Here is a 17,954-nt window from a genome sequence, read left to right on the forward strand (position 1 = left end):
AACCAATGGCACAAAGCTGAAGCTAGACAAATTCAAATTAGAAATATGGCACACATTTTTAATTGTGAGGGTGTTTAACCATTGGAACAAACTACTATGGAAAGTAGTGGATTCTTGATGTCGTCAGATCAAGATTAGACTCCTTTCTAGAAAATACGCTTTAACCAAACATGAAATATGTTTTATTCAGACACAAATTATTGAGCTTAATACAGTGGTATCTGAGTGAAATTTAATGGCTAGTCATATACAGGAGAGCAGACTAGATGATCTATCATCTGTCCTTAAACTCTATGAATCTTTCACTAAAGCTGCCTCATTTAAAGTAAATGAACTAAAATTCACAAGAATCCACCAATCTACTTCCTTTTTTTTTTTTTTTTTTTTTTTTTTACCATTTCTCCCCCCAAGATTACATAGTACTGGAGTCATGCAAATCACATTTACTCCTTCCTTTGTAGTGTTGGCAAAAGCTGAAGACACAGTTGTGTGATTGCACTGCAAGGATCCAATCATTAAACACAGTTCACCCTCCTGAATGCTTTCACTAAAATAAACCAGAGATGAAACAGCAGGGGATAACTTTGGTGTTCTGATTCTTGTAACACAGCTACATTGGTTTCCATGGCAACAGGGCTATTTAAGACAAATTTAACACACAAAATCAAGAGACAAAAGGAAGGGAAAAGAAGAAAGATTGTAATGGGAAAGGTAAGGAGCAGAAGGGAAATTCCCTCTTTTGCTTGGAGTGCAGGTCTAACCTGAAAGAGCAGTATGTAAAAATAGCACTTTCTGGCTCAGTAGATCTGCTCCCTGTGAAATTCCAGTATCAAAAAAATGTCTTACCTCTCAGATCATTTCCAAAACCCAAGCACCTGAAAGCAAGAACAAGAATGATTATGGACAACATCTCCCTTCCACTGCTTGTGAAACAGACACTATCCTTAACAAGATAAAAGGATGCAGATTTCACCACACACACACAAAAGGACCACTTTGCAAACAATTCAAAAAAAGTCAGTTTAAAGTCTTCATCTCTAGAAGTACATACTCACTTTAGTCAAATTTTTTACAGTATGTTTTAGATATAAAATCGGAGAACACATGATTCCTCTTCCTTTTCGTGCGCGGGGGGGTGAGGAGGGAGGGACAGAAGTTACAAGCAAAATCAATATTGAGCTATGTCTCTACTAGGAGCACTTTATGGAATGCCAGGATATTATACCAGCAAAGCATTTCAACCATGGATGCAGCACGCCACGAGTGAAACCAGCTATACCAATAAAAGCGCAGTTTTGCCAGTATAACTGAATCTACACTAACGGCTTTTGCTGGCACGGCTATGTCTGTCCGGGATCACACCACTGACCAACATAGCTACAGCCAGTTGTAGGCTGTAGCCTAGACATAGTCTTTGTGTTATAACAGGATCCCAGATGCAGTCTAAGTATGAAGACCCTGCCATTTCTCTGTATGAAACCACACATGCCTACAGAACAGGTACTAGAACCCTGGATCGGCAGTTCTGTTAGTTTCAACTTCTTTATGAACCTTAATTTATTTCATAAGCTGCATGAGCCACAAGAGACTGAGAAGGAACTAGCCTTTGCAAAGTAGGCCAGGAGGAGCTGCTGTAATGGTTTTACTGGTCAAAATGTTTCAAATTTGGAAAAAACAATCCATAGTTGAATACTCAAAAACTTTTTTAAAAATAATTAAAATGTAGACAAAGCAGATTGAGAAAATTTCAAAATGTTGGACCCAGGCTGGCCCCAGGTTTTTTGCCACCACAAGCCAAAAAAAAAAAAAAGCTGGCATGCCGCCCCTTGAAAAGGGCCGCCCCAAGCACATGCTTGGAACACTGGTGCCTAGAGCTGGCCCTGGTTGGACCAACTCCAGAGGCACTAAATGAAATTTGAAATGACAGTGTAATTTTTTACCAACATTTCAACTAACTAAATGGTCGTGAAAACGTTACTTTATTTTTACCCCAGCTCTAGCCCCCACTCCAAGCCAGGCACCAAAGCAAAAGGGAGTGCATCTTCTCCAAGAGTGGTGTGTTCCCATCAGCTCACTGCCAGGGACAGCACAGAGGCATGCCACCCCCACACAGGGCTGTGGCTGTATCTCACAGTCTAGCCTATAGTACAGAGTATCTGGTTTTATTACTGATGTTAAGCTGCTGCAGCCAGGCTTTCATCTTCACAGAAGATGTAAAATTAAAAATAAAATCCTGACAGCCTACACAAACAGTGGCAGCAAAGGAACCCCCTTCAGGTCCTTGGCTGCCAAGAGCTTAGAGAAAAGAGAAAGGAAATAGACACTGTTTCCTAGCACAGGAAGCGAGTGTAAACCTATTAAACCAGTTTAATTAATTTGTCAGAAAAAAGTAGAGGCAAAAACTGTGAACTACTAACTAATGCATGTTTGTTAGGGAGCAAAAGGACTAAAAAGATTTCTGCCAACTGCCTTGGCCATTAATTCTGCTGTTCTTTGCCGAGTGATCTAATTAAGCAACTCCACCAAGTTTCCTCTACGTCACTCCTGAAGCCTGTTTCCTGGTCACCTTGGCCTCTGCTGGAACTTGGCAAACCTCCTCTCCATGTGGATGCTTGTGTGACACAACAAATCCCCCCTAACCTCTACCCACCTCACACCCATTTAACAAATGTGCAAAATTGACCCAGGATTTCCTCTGCAGGGAATGGACAGCAGGTTATATTGATTCTGGCACCTCTCTCTACATTTTAGTGACACATAGCATGGCCCACCTTCCCAAACAACCATTCCAGCTGTTATACCAGGGTCAGGAAAGACCCATTCAGTAGTTCAATTAGCAGTTGTATATAGATACCATATATAAAGGGATAGTACCCCATGCTCCCTTTCTTTCTCACATGGATGGGAGCCTGTATTCCTTGAACCAGGCTTGAGGGTGTGGAACAATGGGGTACCACCTCCAAGGCATAGTCTCCTTCACTCCTACATGGCCCCTCTGCAAGGGCTCTTCAGATTTGGATGGGACAGAGAGCTGGCTAAGTTGGATGCTTCCCTAGCAGATCCACTCCAAGGACCCATGGCCAAACCAATAGTGCCACAGAACCAAATCCTGAGGTTCTTACCCAGGAAAATCTCAAATGGACTTCAGTGGTAATTTAATTTAAGAGGACCTCCGTATTTGTCCCTATGGCACTAGTGCTAGCGACTGCTGTTCCCCAAACAGAAGCAGAGAAAGGGCAGAAAGAGAGCACAAGAACCTTAAATCAAAGCTCTGAAAAATGCCAAGGGGGACTCAAACTCACAGTGCATGGTTTCAAGTATCAGAGGGGTAGCTGTGTTAGTCTGGATCTGTAAAAGCAGCAGAGTCCTGTGGCACCTTATAGACTAACAGACGTTTTGGAGCATGAGCTTTCGTGGGTGAATACCCACTTCTTTAATGCATTGTTGTAGCTCAGGCTCAATAACCACAATATGTCACCTTGAGCCACCCAGTTAGAATGATAGGCTTCCTAGAAACCCTTTTCCTTTAACAGAGCTCTAGTCTTTGTGCACACACAGGTATTGCTTTTTTAGGCAGGACCGCCCATGGGGGGGGGCAGGGGGGCAAGTGGAGCAATCTCTCCCATGCCCCGGGCCCCACAGGGGCCCCCCACGAGAATTCTCCGGCCCTACCTCTGCCTTTCCCCATCCCCCGGCGCCTCAGCGCGCCGCGTCCAGGAGTGGCCCTGGACAGAGCTAAAGCAATGTAGCTCCAGCAGGGCCTGAGCTCCTCCCCACTCAGAGCCACATGGTAAGGGGGTGGGGCTGCGAGCTCCAGTCCCGCCGGAGCCATGCCACTGCAGCCCTGTCCAGGGGCCAGGGCAGCTCCTGGACATGGTGCGCTGAGGATCTGAGAGAGGGGAGAGGTGGGGGTAACCCAGGAGCATCCCTGGACAGAGCTAAAGCGTCGTGGCTCCAGCGGGGCCTGAGCTCCTCCCCGCTTGGAGCCGCGTGGTAAGGGGGCAGGGCTGCGGGCTCCGGGCCGACTAGTGGGAGCTCAGGCCCCGCTGGAGCCAGGTTGATGCAGTGCTGTCCAGGGCAGCTCCTGGACACAGCGTGCTGAGGCTCCAAGAGAGGGGAGAGGCAGGGGTAAGCAGCATGGCTAGGGGCCGGGGGGTTGGATAAAGGGCAGGAAGTCCCGGGGAAAGTCAGGGGACAGGGGTTCTGGGAGGGCGGTCAGGGGACAAGGAATGGGGAGTTGGATCGTGGGTGTTCCAGGGGACTGTCAGGACTCAGCAGCGGGGGTGGATAGGGGTCGGGGCAGTCAGGGGACAGAGAACGGGGGGAGTTGTGGGGGGTGGGGTCCCGGGGTGGTGGTTGGGGAGAGGGTCTCAGGGGGGCAGTAAGGGGACAAGGAGCAGGATGGGTCGGGGATTCTGAGGGGGACAGTCGGAGGGGCAGGAAGTGGATTGGGGTCAGATGGGGGCAGGGCCAGGTTGTTTGGGGAGGCACAGCCTTCCCTACCCTAAAGCTCATTCAGCAGTTTGAGGCAGCTATTTAACGCAAAGAGCCAAGCTGTTATCTTTTCCATGGGGGAGGGATCACATGAGAAGAGCAATATCCTACACCATCTACCTCCTTCCCAACCCTACCAAGGGAGACCTTCCTCCCCTGCATTCCCCGAGGCTCCAGAGGGGTTAATTCAGTGGTTCTCAAACTTTTGTACTGGTGACCCCTTTCACATAGCAAACCTCTGAGTGTGACCCCCTCCCCTTATAAATTAAAAACACTTTTTTATATATATTTAACACTACTATAAATGCTGGAGGCAAAGCGGGGTTTGGGGTGGAGGCTGACAGCTCGCAACCCCCAGTAATAACCTCATGACCTCCTGAGGGGTCCCGACCCCCAGTTAGAGAACCTCTGGGTTAATTTAATTTTAGCACCCTGTGTCCATTGACATGCATGTGTTTGAGCATGTCAGTTTTCACAACATAGGCTCATCCCAGATTCTGGAACAAGCTCAAATGCTCAGTTCGTGGAGTATGTACATAAGCTATACTAAAGACAAACCCACAGTAACCGTCTCCAGTTTGTGAGGGACCCCATGGAGCCGATCTCTAGGAAACAGATACATTCATGGAAGTTAAGTCCATTAATGGCGATTAGCCAGGATGGGTAAGGAATGGTGTCCCTAGCCTCTGTTAGTCAGAGGGTGGAGATAGATGGCAGGAGAGAGATCACTTGATCATTACCTGTTAGGTTTACTCCCTCTGGGGCACTTGGCATTGGCCACTGTCGGTTAGGGTGACCAGATGTCCTGATTTTATAGGGACAGTTCTGATATTTGGGGCTTTTTTTAATATGGACTCCTATTACACCCCACCCCCTACCCCGATTTTTCACACTTGCTATCTGGTCACCCTACTGTTGGCAGACAGGATACTGGGCTAGATGGACCTTTGGTCTGATCCAGTATGGCCATTCTTATGTTCTAAGCTAAATGAACCCAAAGTTATGGAGACAGATATGAGTCAAGGAAGCCAGCAGAGTATCAGAAACCTAGAAAAATCTCTGACTGGATGGGCTCAGGCATTTGGTCACAAGCTGAGGTGGTTCAAAAGTTTTGGATTTTTTTTAAGCAGAATTTTTGTTATTGTTTCTTTAAACAAACACAGCAAGCAGCAAATATTTGGCCACGCACTTCTGAAACCCCAAACCATGTTCAAGTTTTGGCAGACTAATTTCAGCTTTTCAATTAAAAAAACCACAACAAATTTTGAAGGAAAGCAGACATTGTCCGTGATTTTTTTCTGCTTTTTAAAACCCCCTAGTTTTTGATCCAAAAAAAGTTTTGACGGAAAATATTTGTCCAACCCTTTTAATGAGCTTCAGTGCCTTTTAGCAGTAGCTGATGCTGAGAACCAGTGATACCTTGTAAAGGTGACTTGAAAGAAGTTTTCTCAAAACTGGGTTTGTGCCGAGATGCAGAAGGTTTTTAAATGTTTATTTTTCCCAGGGTGGGGTGGGGGCAAGTGGGGCAATTTGCCCCAGGGCCACAGGGACCCCCACAATAATATAGTATTCTATAGTATTGCAACTTTTTTTATGGAAGGGGCCCCAGAAATTGCTCTGCCCCAGGCCCCCTGAATCCTCTGGGCGGCCCTGTTTTTAGGTGCCTCAGTTTGGCACTCAGGGACCTGAACTGCCAAACTTAGCCCCGAATAACTTCTTCAGACTAACCACTCTGAAAGGGCAGTGAGTGCTATGCACTAGCAGACATAAACCCCAAATGACTGAAACCAGTTTGAGAAGGGGAAGAGCCAGTTTGAGCCCCCCCCCCCCCCCCCCAGATATGCACAAAAAAACATTAGGAGATAATTTTGTAAATGTTGGGGTCTTTGCTGTGGCTGTATCTTGGGAATCCCTTGCTTAAATAATCCCCAAATTTGGACCACTAACACTACCCAGCATCCCCCTGAGGCACGATAGGATCTGAGAGCACTTAGAATAGTCCATCTTTAAACAAATTAATCCTTAACCTTAACTATAGTGAAGCTAGAGTTCTGCTATGATAAAAATTATGAAGGGGGCCTGCTATCAGGATTAGAAATGTTAAAACTAGGGAAGAGATGACCTGAAGAGATGCAGCAGGATAATTGATTTATTTTCCTTAAGTTTAAACCAATTTGTTTTTGTTGTATATAGTTCTAAATTTGATTTTAGAGCAGATTAATTTATGATTGGATACTTATATTTGAGGAATGAAGATCAGCACTCCGGATCTGAATAGTTAAGACTTGACTGGATGATATCCAAAACTATTCTGAACAGGGAAAGTATCACATCCCTCCTAGAGGCAGGTCCAAGCTACAAAGATCAGATTCATGGGCTGGCTCTTACAAAGTACTAAGTGCACTTAGATTTCATTAACTTAAGTGGGAGTTGAGGTCAGTCAAAAGATCAGGACCCAAAGGAGAAACTGAATTTGGTGGGATCTGGGGATTTTGTTTGGACCCCTCTCCAGTCCTCACTGATCTAAAGTTATTTACTGGATTGATATCCTTATGAGCATTGTATCTGCAATTTATTAGTCAATGATAAAAACAAACCCAATTTTGCATTCTTCTGCTGTTCTTTATCAAGTTTGACCATGCATGTCCTCCTACCCAAGAGACCTGCCTATGAAAATAGATGGTGACCCAGACTTGGCCTGAGAAAAACTACTGAAACCTGGCCCTACTAGGGATGTAAAAGTTTAACCAGTTAACTGATAAGCTTGATGCTTATCAGTTCCAGTTAATGATTAAACTCTGTTGCCCCCCCATGCGCCTGGGATCCAGCTGCTGCCCTGCACGTGCCCGGGGCTCTGCTACTGGCCCATGGACAGGGTCCCAGCTGTCGGCCCCGCACCCAAATGCCAGGCACCGGTGGCAGCAGAGCCCCAGGTGCAGGGCCAGTAGGTGGGACCCCAGACACGCAGGGGGAGCAGCTGAGACCCCAGGCGCATGGGGGGAGAGTGGCTGCGAGGATCCTGGGCATGCAGGTGGGGCAGCGGAGCCCTGTGTAAAACATGGGGGAGCTGCATCACCCCCACACCTCTAGTTCCCCCACTTAACCAATTGAATTTCAATAGGTTACAAGGTTACTTTTTTTTAACTGCTATTTACATCCTAGTCCTAGCATAACTTTATAACTTGCTAAAACATTTTCTTGTCCTACTCCTATTTGAAGGTAAAAACCACACTGCTTAAATTGCCTGAGAACAAAACTGCTGTGATTAAATTTTGCCAGACATCAAATTCTTATTGGATGGGGAGAGAAAGAAAATGCCAGTCAACTAAAGAGACTAATAAAACTGTGGCTGAGCAACATATGGATTCAATACATTCTGCAACAGAATATTTGCAGTCTCCGGGACTGAACAGCTGTTGGCAAAATAGTCATTCTGCAAAGAAATAATTTCAAAAAATGTTAGAAATTTATTCTGGCACCAGCAAAGCGTTATAGTCTATGGGTCTAAATAAATACATTAACTGCTGTGCTTTAGTTTTGCAGTGAATATTCATTCAAGGTTTGGAAATTTACATAATTTGAACATCCTTTGGAGCCAACCCCTCGAAGCCCTGAGACCCAGAAGGATTGAACTCAATACCCACTGCATGCATGAACTAATACTGTGTAAAGTTCAGTAGCCAACTCATCCAATCAGGCTTGGCTAGGCTGTTTCCTGTGGGGGGCCAGGTGTGGATTTTCTCTTCCAGCAAACATACAACAGAGGCCTCTGGAATCAAGCAGGAAATCTCACCCTAACAGACATTTTCATAATCAAAGGATTAGAGAGGCTGGCCCAGATCTGTGCTGGCTGTGCATGACCCAGGGACTCCCCTACAGAACTGCCTGGTATGCAAGGCGCTATGGAGTACTGCAAGAAGTGCAGCAGGGCTGACAGTCTGGCTCCTAGGTGCTATTCCTAGCTCATCCAGTCTTCTGCTACCTAAATTCAAGGGCTCCAGTCTGCTTCTGAGAGTGGGAGGGGAGTATAAATCCATAAATCCTGACAAGGTAGCCACTAGAGGGGAATCAGGTCCACACACTGTGCTGTCTCCATGGTTTCACAGAAGACCTTCCACTGGCTCTGAAAATTGAGTTCCAGAGATCTAGGGCACAAAGGGGCATGGCAAGTAGAGAGCCACTTTCTGCTCCATCAGCTTTTCCTCCCCATCTCACCCCAATTGCACAGTCCAAACCACCACAGGTTTGTAAGGATAATATGAATGGTTTACTCCTAAGTGCTGTGGGTCATGGTAGCCCAGGCTTGTGGGCAAGAAGCCATTCTCCATCGAGCGTGGGAGGTGGGCAGAAACAGCCAGGAAAAAAACCCTGGAAAAAGCTCCAGCTTAGGCCCTGCTTGAATTTTACTCAGTGGTTAGTTCAGTTTTAATTTTAGCCAAGCTGCTTCAACCCCTCTGTCCTAGAGATAATCAGGGCTTTAACCTCCTTCTTTATCATCCTTTGTTTAGGCTGGTTTATTGGCATTTGAAAGACAATGACAAAGTTAGAGTTCACTGAATTATATTGGTTTTTTTCTTCCAGTGAAGCAAGGGCAGTGTGGACTAATCCCTAGGCCTTGGGGTAATAGCTCCCTGCTTTATTTATTACAGGGTAGCTGGTAGGAAGCTCTTTGTTAGAGATCTTGGACTCTGGACCTCGCTTCCCACCTTGATTCACCAGTCTAGATTGGGTGGCCTTCCCAACAAGCTGAAAAACTCACCTCTTCTCTCAGGCTTTGCTTAGGGTGGGAGAAGCGAGGATGCTCAGCAACTCTGAGCACCAGTGTCTTTAATAGGTGTATATTCTCTACCTCTACTATTGAAAAATTTAACTTTTACTGGTTGCCAAGTCTTCTGAACTTGTACTCCCCCAATCCCATCTGGCTCAGGACTTCAGAAGCTACATTCTGCTCTCAGTTGAACCAGAGTGAATCCAGAGCAACTGCATTACTTCAGTAAAGCTGCTCCAGATTTACAGGAGTGTGCCAGAGTAGAATCCATCCCAACTGTGGTTTGCTATATAGTTCCAAGCTTGTATGGCTTGTAACCACCTCTTACTTTGGGGACCATTTGAGACTTCTCTATCACTGCCTCTCAGGGTTTCAATGTAAGGGAGCAATGCTCCAGTTGAGGTGAGTATGGGCCAGGTAATGGGATGAAATTAAATAAGGGACATTTAAGCAGTGTGGCCCTGTCATAAACAGATAAGGGTTAATGTCTCTTTTACCTGTAAAGGGTTAAGAAGCTCAGTAAACCTGGCTGACACCTGACCAGAGGACCAATAGGGGGACAAGATACTTTCAAATCTTGGGGGAGGGAAGTCTTTGTTTTGTGCTCTTTGTTTTGGGGGTTGTTTGTTCTCGGGACTGAGAGGGACCAGACGTCAATCCAGGCTCTCTAAATCTTTCTGAATCAGTCTCTCATGTTTCAAATTTGTAAGTAACTAGCCAGGAAAGGCGTGTTAGTCTTATGTCTGTTTTCTCAACCTGTAAATGTTTCTTTTGCTGGAAGGATTTTTACCTCTGTTTGCTGTAACTTTGAATCTAAGGCTGGGGGCGGTCCCTCTAGTCTCTATGAATCTGAGTACCCTGTAAATCATTTTCCATCCTGATTTTACAGAGATAATTTTTACCTTTTCTTTCTTTAATTAAAAGCTTTCTTTTCAATAACCTGATTGATTTTTCCTTGTTTTAAGACCCAAGGGGATTGGTGGGTGAAAAAAAGGAGGGGGGATGGTTAATTCCTCTTTGTTTTAAGATCCAAGGAGTTTGGATCTGTGTTCCCCAGGAAAGGTTTTGGGGAAACAGAAAGTGTGCCAGACACTAATCTCTGGCTGGTGGCAGGTTACCAGATCTAAGCTAGGAATTGAGCTTAGAAAGGTCCATGCAGGTCCCCACATTTGTACCCTAAAGTTCAGAGTGGGGGAGGAAACAGGCCCTAATCCTGAAAAGGATCATACCAGAATAACTTCCTGACAGGGAGGTCTCTTAGGCTATGGAATAATCTGCCCAGGGTAGTGACAGAAGTCTCATCTGTTGGGACATTTAAAAAGAGGCTAGACTAAACATTGGAAGATGTGGTATAGGAAACATTCTTGCATGGGGAATATACAGGATGACAAAACAAGTCTTCTCCATCTCTCATGTCTACGCTACAAGTACAATATTAGCATACCCTTAATGAAATGCCAGGTTTCACTTTTGAGGTGTTATAATAAAACAGAAATCTGAATGTTTTAAACAAAAGGCTAATGATACAGCCATTGCAACCATATTCTGTTGCATTTATATTGCCAGATCCTGTTTTTCATGTATCAACATGCTTGAACGTTAATTCTTGGCACACCTATTGCTGTTTCTGGAGTTTTTGTGTGTGTGTGTTTTTTTTCTTTAAATCACACAAGATCAATGATTGGAATAAGAGACAAAATAAATGTGAGTTTCATTTCTGGCAGCTATGCAAGTTTTAAGATGCACTTCAGCAGATTTCTGCCTGGAACATCTGCCTTAAGCTAGCAATACATTGAGTAAGATTGTCACCCTTCCGAACGGAATTCCTGTTTCCTTTCCTTTCACACACGTACAGGCTGCTTATCAGGCCATCTAGAGGGACACAAAGGTCTGTGTGATTAAAATAAAAAAGCTGTCACTTATATCCGTGAGCCTCAGCAGAAAGGAAATTCACTTTAGTATGCACTAAAATGCATTGAAACTGAACAATAGCCACCCCACAGCTGGGTTTCAAAGGTCTGACAAGAACAACACTAAACACATTTTTATCTCATACAAGACTTATCCAAAATATGGAGTGCTTGATTAAAAGTGACCAAAACAGGCTAATTCACCTAGAGGTATAAAAGTGGGAGAAGAATCAGTCCCTATGCATTTTTTTTGTACTTGTCAAACTTACTGGAATTATTCTCAAATATTAGCTGGTTGATAAATAACTGATACCGGTAAGTTTTGAAGGGAGTTAAATTTCCTTTCATTTATATCAGAATTAGGAGATTAATAGATTTTTTTAAAATCTATTAAATCTTGTCCCAATTATGCGCCATTTGATTTAATACGTAGGTTGGGACACTGTTACATTTAAAATGTCATCTGCATAAATGATTGTTCATCCTCTCTCTCTCTCTAGACTAATATACCAATCCATAAACCTTCTTTTACAATATTAATGCTCCTAAAGAAATTAATCACCTTTCCCAAGTGTTTCAGAAATGATCTTGCTATGGGTGAGTTCTAAAATAGTCATACTTGCTTAGTAACAGTCAGTATGATCTAAGTGCTTTTCATTTTTGCCACATGGGATCTTCCTGTTTACGTTTAACTCCCATACTATTCTTTTTTTCCTTCTACAAGAAGAAATCCAGTTGGCTAAAAGCTAGGGCCACCCATCGTCAGTGACTAATATGCTAATGTAGAGGACCTTATGCTGTCTGAAGGACAATGGGCAAGTAATAAGCAGTCAGGATACTGCTGATGCTGACCTTCCGAATAGAGAAGCTTCCAAAAGAGAAAGCTGAGAACCTCTTCACAACACCAAAACCCTGCCCCCATCTCATTCACAGTCTGCTGGAACTTCCTCAGGCCTTTCAATAAATGCAATTATTTCTTAACAGCATTATAAATGCTCCAGGTGGGAACGTCTAAGAAAAATTATACAATATACTGCCTTTGTGGGGTGACAGAGTTAACCCATATCACCATGAGGAAATTCTTCTCATAAAAATATGGAGATCTATGTGCATGTCTACACCAAAACGTGAGCCCAGGCTTAAGCCTACTCCTCCCCCCACTTGCATTTACACTGCAATTGCACTGCCCCAAGGCTCAGACCCAGGGTAAACACTCAACATGTGGGCGGTGAGTATTGCAGGCCAGGGGAAGCTAAACCTCCCCAGACAGCCAGGCACGGCCCCACCCACACTCCACCCTGAGGCCCCCTGCTGCTCTTCCCTAGTAGCCCCAGCTCAGGCTGCTGCTCTTCCCCGAAGCGGGTGGTGCCCTGGGGCTGGTGCTAGGATGGGCTAACCAGCGCACTGCGCAGGCCGGGTGACTCAGGACGGCTGAGGCTGGGCTCCTCTGGCCACGGTGGGGGTCTCAGGGCTCCAGCAGAGGGTGGGGGCTAGCCTCACTCAATGGGCAATTTACACGCTGCCTATCGCTCCAGTCCAGGGTTCCTTAACACAGGTCAGTTGACTCAAGTCCACTAAACCTGTGCTTACACTGACATGTAGACATACCCAGAATTGTATTTTTAACCCCATGTTAAGACTTTTCTTACCTGTACTTGAACCTAGGTCTCTGGTGTCCACACTGCAGTGCACAGACCTGAGTCAAAATAACCATATCCCAGAGTCCCTAGCACTCCCCTTCCCCAAAATGTGGTTGCTCTAGTCCTAGGACCATGGTGCGTTGTGGGAAAACTTTACTGCCTACCCTGCACGTTACCAGGAAGCAGCTTGCTATGCAAATGGCTTGATCAGTTCGCTTTCCATTGCAAACCCAGGAGATGCTCTGATATTGTGCTTGCAGATCAGTGATCAGAAGAGAATGGCTTAATGCTGACCTGAGCTGTTGCTGTTTGCAAAATTGGGGTGGCTTCGATTTTTAATAGAGTGGATTGTAGATTGTTGGGATAGAGAGGACTAAAGAAGTTGTCACATGGAATTGTGGGATACTTCCAAACTTTGCCGTCCCTAGCTATTCTGAGGGCCTACACAATCCCTCCATGGGGGGAGGGGTGTGGGGCCCCAGGCCTCCGTGAGGGTGGAGGGGGCTGGCCCCAGGCCTCCATGGTGGGGGGCTGGCTTAGGGGGCAGGGGAGAACCGCCCCCCACCACTGGCGGCACGGCTGGGGTCGGGTCCCTGCACTTCCCACTGCCAATGAGTGCAGGCCCAGCCCTGCTGCAGTCCTCAGGGGCGGGGCTGGAGCAGAGCAGGGACGGAAAGAGGCAGGGTGGAGCAGGGGCAGGGGCTTTGGGGAAGTGGTGGAGTGGGGACAGGGCTGGGGTGGAGCAGGGGTGGGAAGAGGCAGGGCTGGGGTGAGGAGCCTGGGGAAGAGGCAGGGCAGGGGCTGGAGCAGTACACAGCTGTGCAGAGCACCAGGAAGTTTGGTGCCCCACGTTTCCTGGTGCCCTACGGAGCTGCGTACTTTGCATATGGGACCCGAGTCAGCCGGGGTTGTGGTTACACTGCAAAGCAATAGGACTGAGACCCTGGGTCCTGGCTCGACTTAAGCTCAGACCCTCCGGCCTGCGTTAGTGCAATTGCAGTATAGACACAAGGGGGCTTAGGCTTGAGCCCGGGCTTACATTAGAGTGTAGTCAGACCCATAGGGAACCTTGGGCTTGAGTGCCTAGCACAGGTCAGCTGACTCAAGCCCCACTAACCCTGGGCTTACAGGGATGTCTACACTGCAATGTATGGCTCAGAGAGGGTTGGTAATGGGATGTTTTTATCGTTGCTCAAATCCAACCCAAGTCACTAGAGAATAGAAATTATCATCTGATGGTTCTTTAGTTGCTTATGTGAACTGAGTTGAGTCCTTTTGCCATGGAGTTTGGGGACGCGAACTTGGAAGCAGTGCAGAAGCACTGGGACTCTTCATGGAAGGCCCCTGTCTCTCTCAGATCTCAGAAGTCCCACATGTATCTAAAGAGGTTTGCAGGTTCTCTGGGCCAACCATTCTGTCTAATCTGCAGTAGAGAAAAGCTGCCCCCATTGAGGGAACACCTGTCAATCCAGATTTATGACGTAACCAATCTCTTAGGTAGGGGAAAAATTAGCTCATAGACCCCAGTCCTGTAAACACTTAAACATTTGTATAGAACTTTACACACTGAGTCACTCCATTGACTACCCAGGCTTTTTAAAGTTAAGCACATGCCTAAGTCTTTGCAGCATCATTCCTGGGTATTTTAATATGGTGAATTAAATTCTGAAGACACTGAAAGCTGAATCTATGAGTGTCCAAATGTATCCAATACTGTATCTGTTCTTTCACAAATTTACAAGTGCCTTAAGTCATGGCAAGGCATGTTTCAAAGGCCAATGAACTCAGTACATTGTGAAGCATGAGGCAGCAGCTTTTTGACTTCAACAATCTGAGGTGTGTGATAATGGAGTAAAATAAACGCCTTGGTGTGTCTTAATAATGTGGTTATTACATTTTCAAAACCTGCAAATTAAAAAGTTTACAAGCATAACCTTTCCTCCCATTTCTAGCATGTAGGTTCCATAGTAGAATGATACATGTAAATACATCTGCTTAGATGGCCAAGTGATGGTAATTGTGGGAACAAAGCTGTACCTACAATTTGTAGGTGCAAAAAGAAAGTACAGTTTCTGAAAATCTGTCCTTTGAAAGGTGCCCTCAAGCTAGCAGGGAAGTCTCTTGGGGGCAGGAAGAGGATGGCAGGAAAGTAATGAAAGCACTTATTAGTCATACAGCTGTCACTTCAGCTAGGTCAAATTTATATTTCGTGAATGCTAATGTTACAACAAGTAATAGCAGACAAAGCCAGCTTGCAACTCTGCTATGCTTCCACAGACAGTGTAAAATTGGTGACCATTAGCAGTAGACGCCACTGTAAATTGTTCAGTGGATTGACAATGTGTTGAAAGCAGCAGGGTTTAATCCAAAAGATAAAGAGATAAGAAAAATGGTGGCAATTAGTGCTTCAGCTGATGTTCTACCCTTTGAGAAAGTAACAAAAAGTCTTACCACGGGACATTGTAGGACTTATTTTTTTGTGATTAACTTTTACTTGTTCCCCACACTGAAGCACAGAACATTTCACTCTGACTAGAGACTAACTTTTTCCCAAATTACCAGCCCCTGTATGCCTGGTAGCATGTGCACAGTGTTCATGCAGAACTTTCAAAGGTTTATATTATAACTGAGAAGGAACACAAATATCTATTTTGTGACCTACTGCAAACACAATGTTCATGACTTTCCAAGTCCTATTATTCATATTAGTGAAAGTTTGCAATTTGCATATCACCTAGAAAATGAACAAGTTATTGTCTGTTAAAGAAAACATGACAAGACCTTTTTAATTGCTACATAATTATCCTTGAGCCTATGAAAAAATGAACTGCAATGATCCTAAATGTAAATCAGTAACCAAAGAAGCTTTTGAAGGGCAAAAATAGAACATGTTTATGGATGGCATGCGTGCTAGGAATGATATGCTATCATACGGAATAACAAACATTTTTCATCTGAGACCTTGTGACGTGTTCTATACCTGGAAGATTCAACCAGTGTGTTTAACAATTACCTCATGATGACAATGCACATCACCATGACAGTCAATATATACAGCCATAATTACCATTCTTTGCTATTACAGGATTAAAAGGAAGAAGAGGCTGCACTCGAAAGAACAGTGAGGAAACATATCAGACAGAAGAACAATCTCATGGAAGACTTGCTCCAGTCTGCCACCTCAGAGATCACTTTACATTTCAGTGGGCCATTCCTCAGCTCAACTCCAGCCACTTTGCAAAACAAAGCAGCCTTAAATCTAGCTTATCTGGCTCCTTAAGAATGCCTCTTGTATAGGAGAAGCCTCCCGTGGCATAGAGCCACAGTAGCAGCACGGTACACCTATATCATCTGCACATTTGGCACTGGTAGAGGAAATGTGTTCAGGACAAAGGGGGAATAGTTGAAGCATCTCTAGGTCTTGGAGATCCTTGGCCAATGGAATGACCTTTTGGGCACCCTGGAAAGCTGATATAAAGCTAGAACAGCCTAACAGAAACTCTAACTTGTACAGGGACCTTGGCTGGCATAAATCAGTCCAAGGATCTGGGAGCAGCTCAAGTAGGTTAAAGCCACCTTTGCCCCCTCCCACATGATCTACATTCTTGTTCCAAAATATTGGCAGATCTATCCCACACGTAAAAGCCAACATCACGCAAATCAGTCCAGCAGACTTGCACCCACCCAGACTATCAGCAAATACTTTCTCATTCCAAATGCTTACCAGACGTGAAAAACAATGAAAAGTAGACAACTTCAGGATTGGAATAGAAATAAAAATCCCACACTTTGCTGCGGGAGGTGCTATAGTGATCATTAGTCATAATTTTATCCTGTTTAACTGGGTTATTACTATTATTTTATTCCTTTATTTTTCCAGAGGCTCTCTAGAATCATGGCTGATGTCAGGTATTGTTTCCATTGTTGGTTTTATAACATATTGCCCTGAATGTCATATTGACCTTTTATATGCAATGAAAATAATCATTAAAAAAAAACGTGGAGAAAGGATCTGCCCACTATAACAAACAAACAACGTTCTTTTGGACTACCAATAGCATTTATATGGTACCTTTCATCCAGGGATCCCAGACTGCAGAAGTATTGCACACAGATTACAACCGCTATACATTTGTTAGGGCACCTTGAAGAAAAGCAAATGAAACATGAACAGTTTATGGCAACATTCATGACGATTATCTAAACTTTTATTATTAATAATACAGTACTTATTAATTAGGCTGTTTCACCTATCCTTGAAGTGTAGTTACTTCTGCAGTGGAATGCAGCAGCTGTTCAACAATGTACAGCAACACAGAAGGGTGAATTTCCACCTCACTGAGCTGCAGCTGCAAGGTTCAGCTTGACTCAATAGCTAGAGAGACCTAGTCAAATCCCTTAGGGGTGGTTGATGCAGATAAGAGCTGGGTAACGATATCAAGGAGGTCCCTACACTGCAATTTTAAAGCCCTGCAGCCTGAGCCCCATCAGCTGACACGGGCCAGCCATAGCTGTTTAATAGCAGGTATGTCTACATACACTGCAATGACAACCTAGGACCCAAGAGACTTACTAACATGGGACTTATTGCACACCAGGGACCTTTCAGGACAAACCCAAATGGACTCCAAAAACCACACCAGTGAAACTCAGTATTTAAGATCTTGCCAAACAGGATTGCTTCCAGGCCTGAAAATATTTCCAGCTAAACTTGGCTGGTTTGAGTGTATGCATGTGCTCACAACCAGGTGACCTTCATGTAGTTTGGAGTTTCACAATGAAGAGTTTTCACCTATGAACAAAGGTTTTCAACCTTAGGCTTCATGCCAAAACCTTTACATAGCAATGACCCTCTTGCGGGAAAAAGAGAAAACTAGGACGTGTAAAGGGCACAAACGACTCTAGCAGAAAGTGAATGGTGATCAGTACAACAAGAACAAGTTGTTCAAATCAGAGGTCTATGACACTACTGGCATGATAGTCTCTCCCCTCTTCCCCAGTGCAACAGGCCTCATCTTCACATATGGTTGTCACTGGAAAGTGATAAATATTCCCCTCTAAGTTTTGCAGGGGACCGTCTTTATGCTATTATTGTTGTTGTTGCCACTGCCCCTTTGGTCCAAGCAGTTAGCCAATATTCAG

General features: G+C 44.8%; 1 long non-coding RNA gene across 2 annotated transcripts in view; it reads right to left on the reverse strand.

Moving 5' to 3' along the window:
• LOC120408365 overlaps window positions 1-16,962 on the reverse strand; it is a 55,388-nt gene extending 38,426 nt beyond the window's left edge. For both annotated transcript variants that reach the window (XR_005600642.1, XR_005600641.1), the window contains exons 1-2: window positions 16,885-16,962; window positions 847-875 (exon numbers count right to left, since the gene is read on the reverse strand). This is a non-coding gene — a long non-coding RNA (uncharacterized LOC120408365). The remainder of the gene's footprint in view (window positions 1-846; window positions 876-16,884) is intronic.
• Between the last annotated feature and the right edge of the window lie 992 nt (window positions 16,963-17,954).

Source organism: Mauremys reevesii, linkage group 6 (genome assembly GCF_016161935.1).
Source record: "Mauremys reevesii isolate NIE-2019 linkage group 6, ASM1616193v1, whole genome shotgun sequence".
Taxonomy (NCBI): Eukaryota; Metazoa; Chordata; order Testudines; family Geoemydidae; genus Mauremys; species Mauremys reevesii.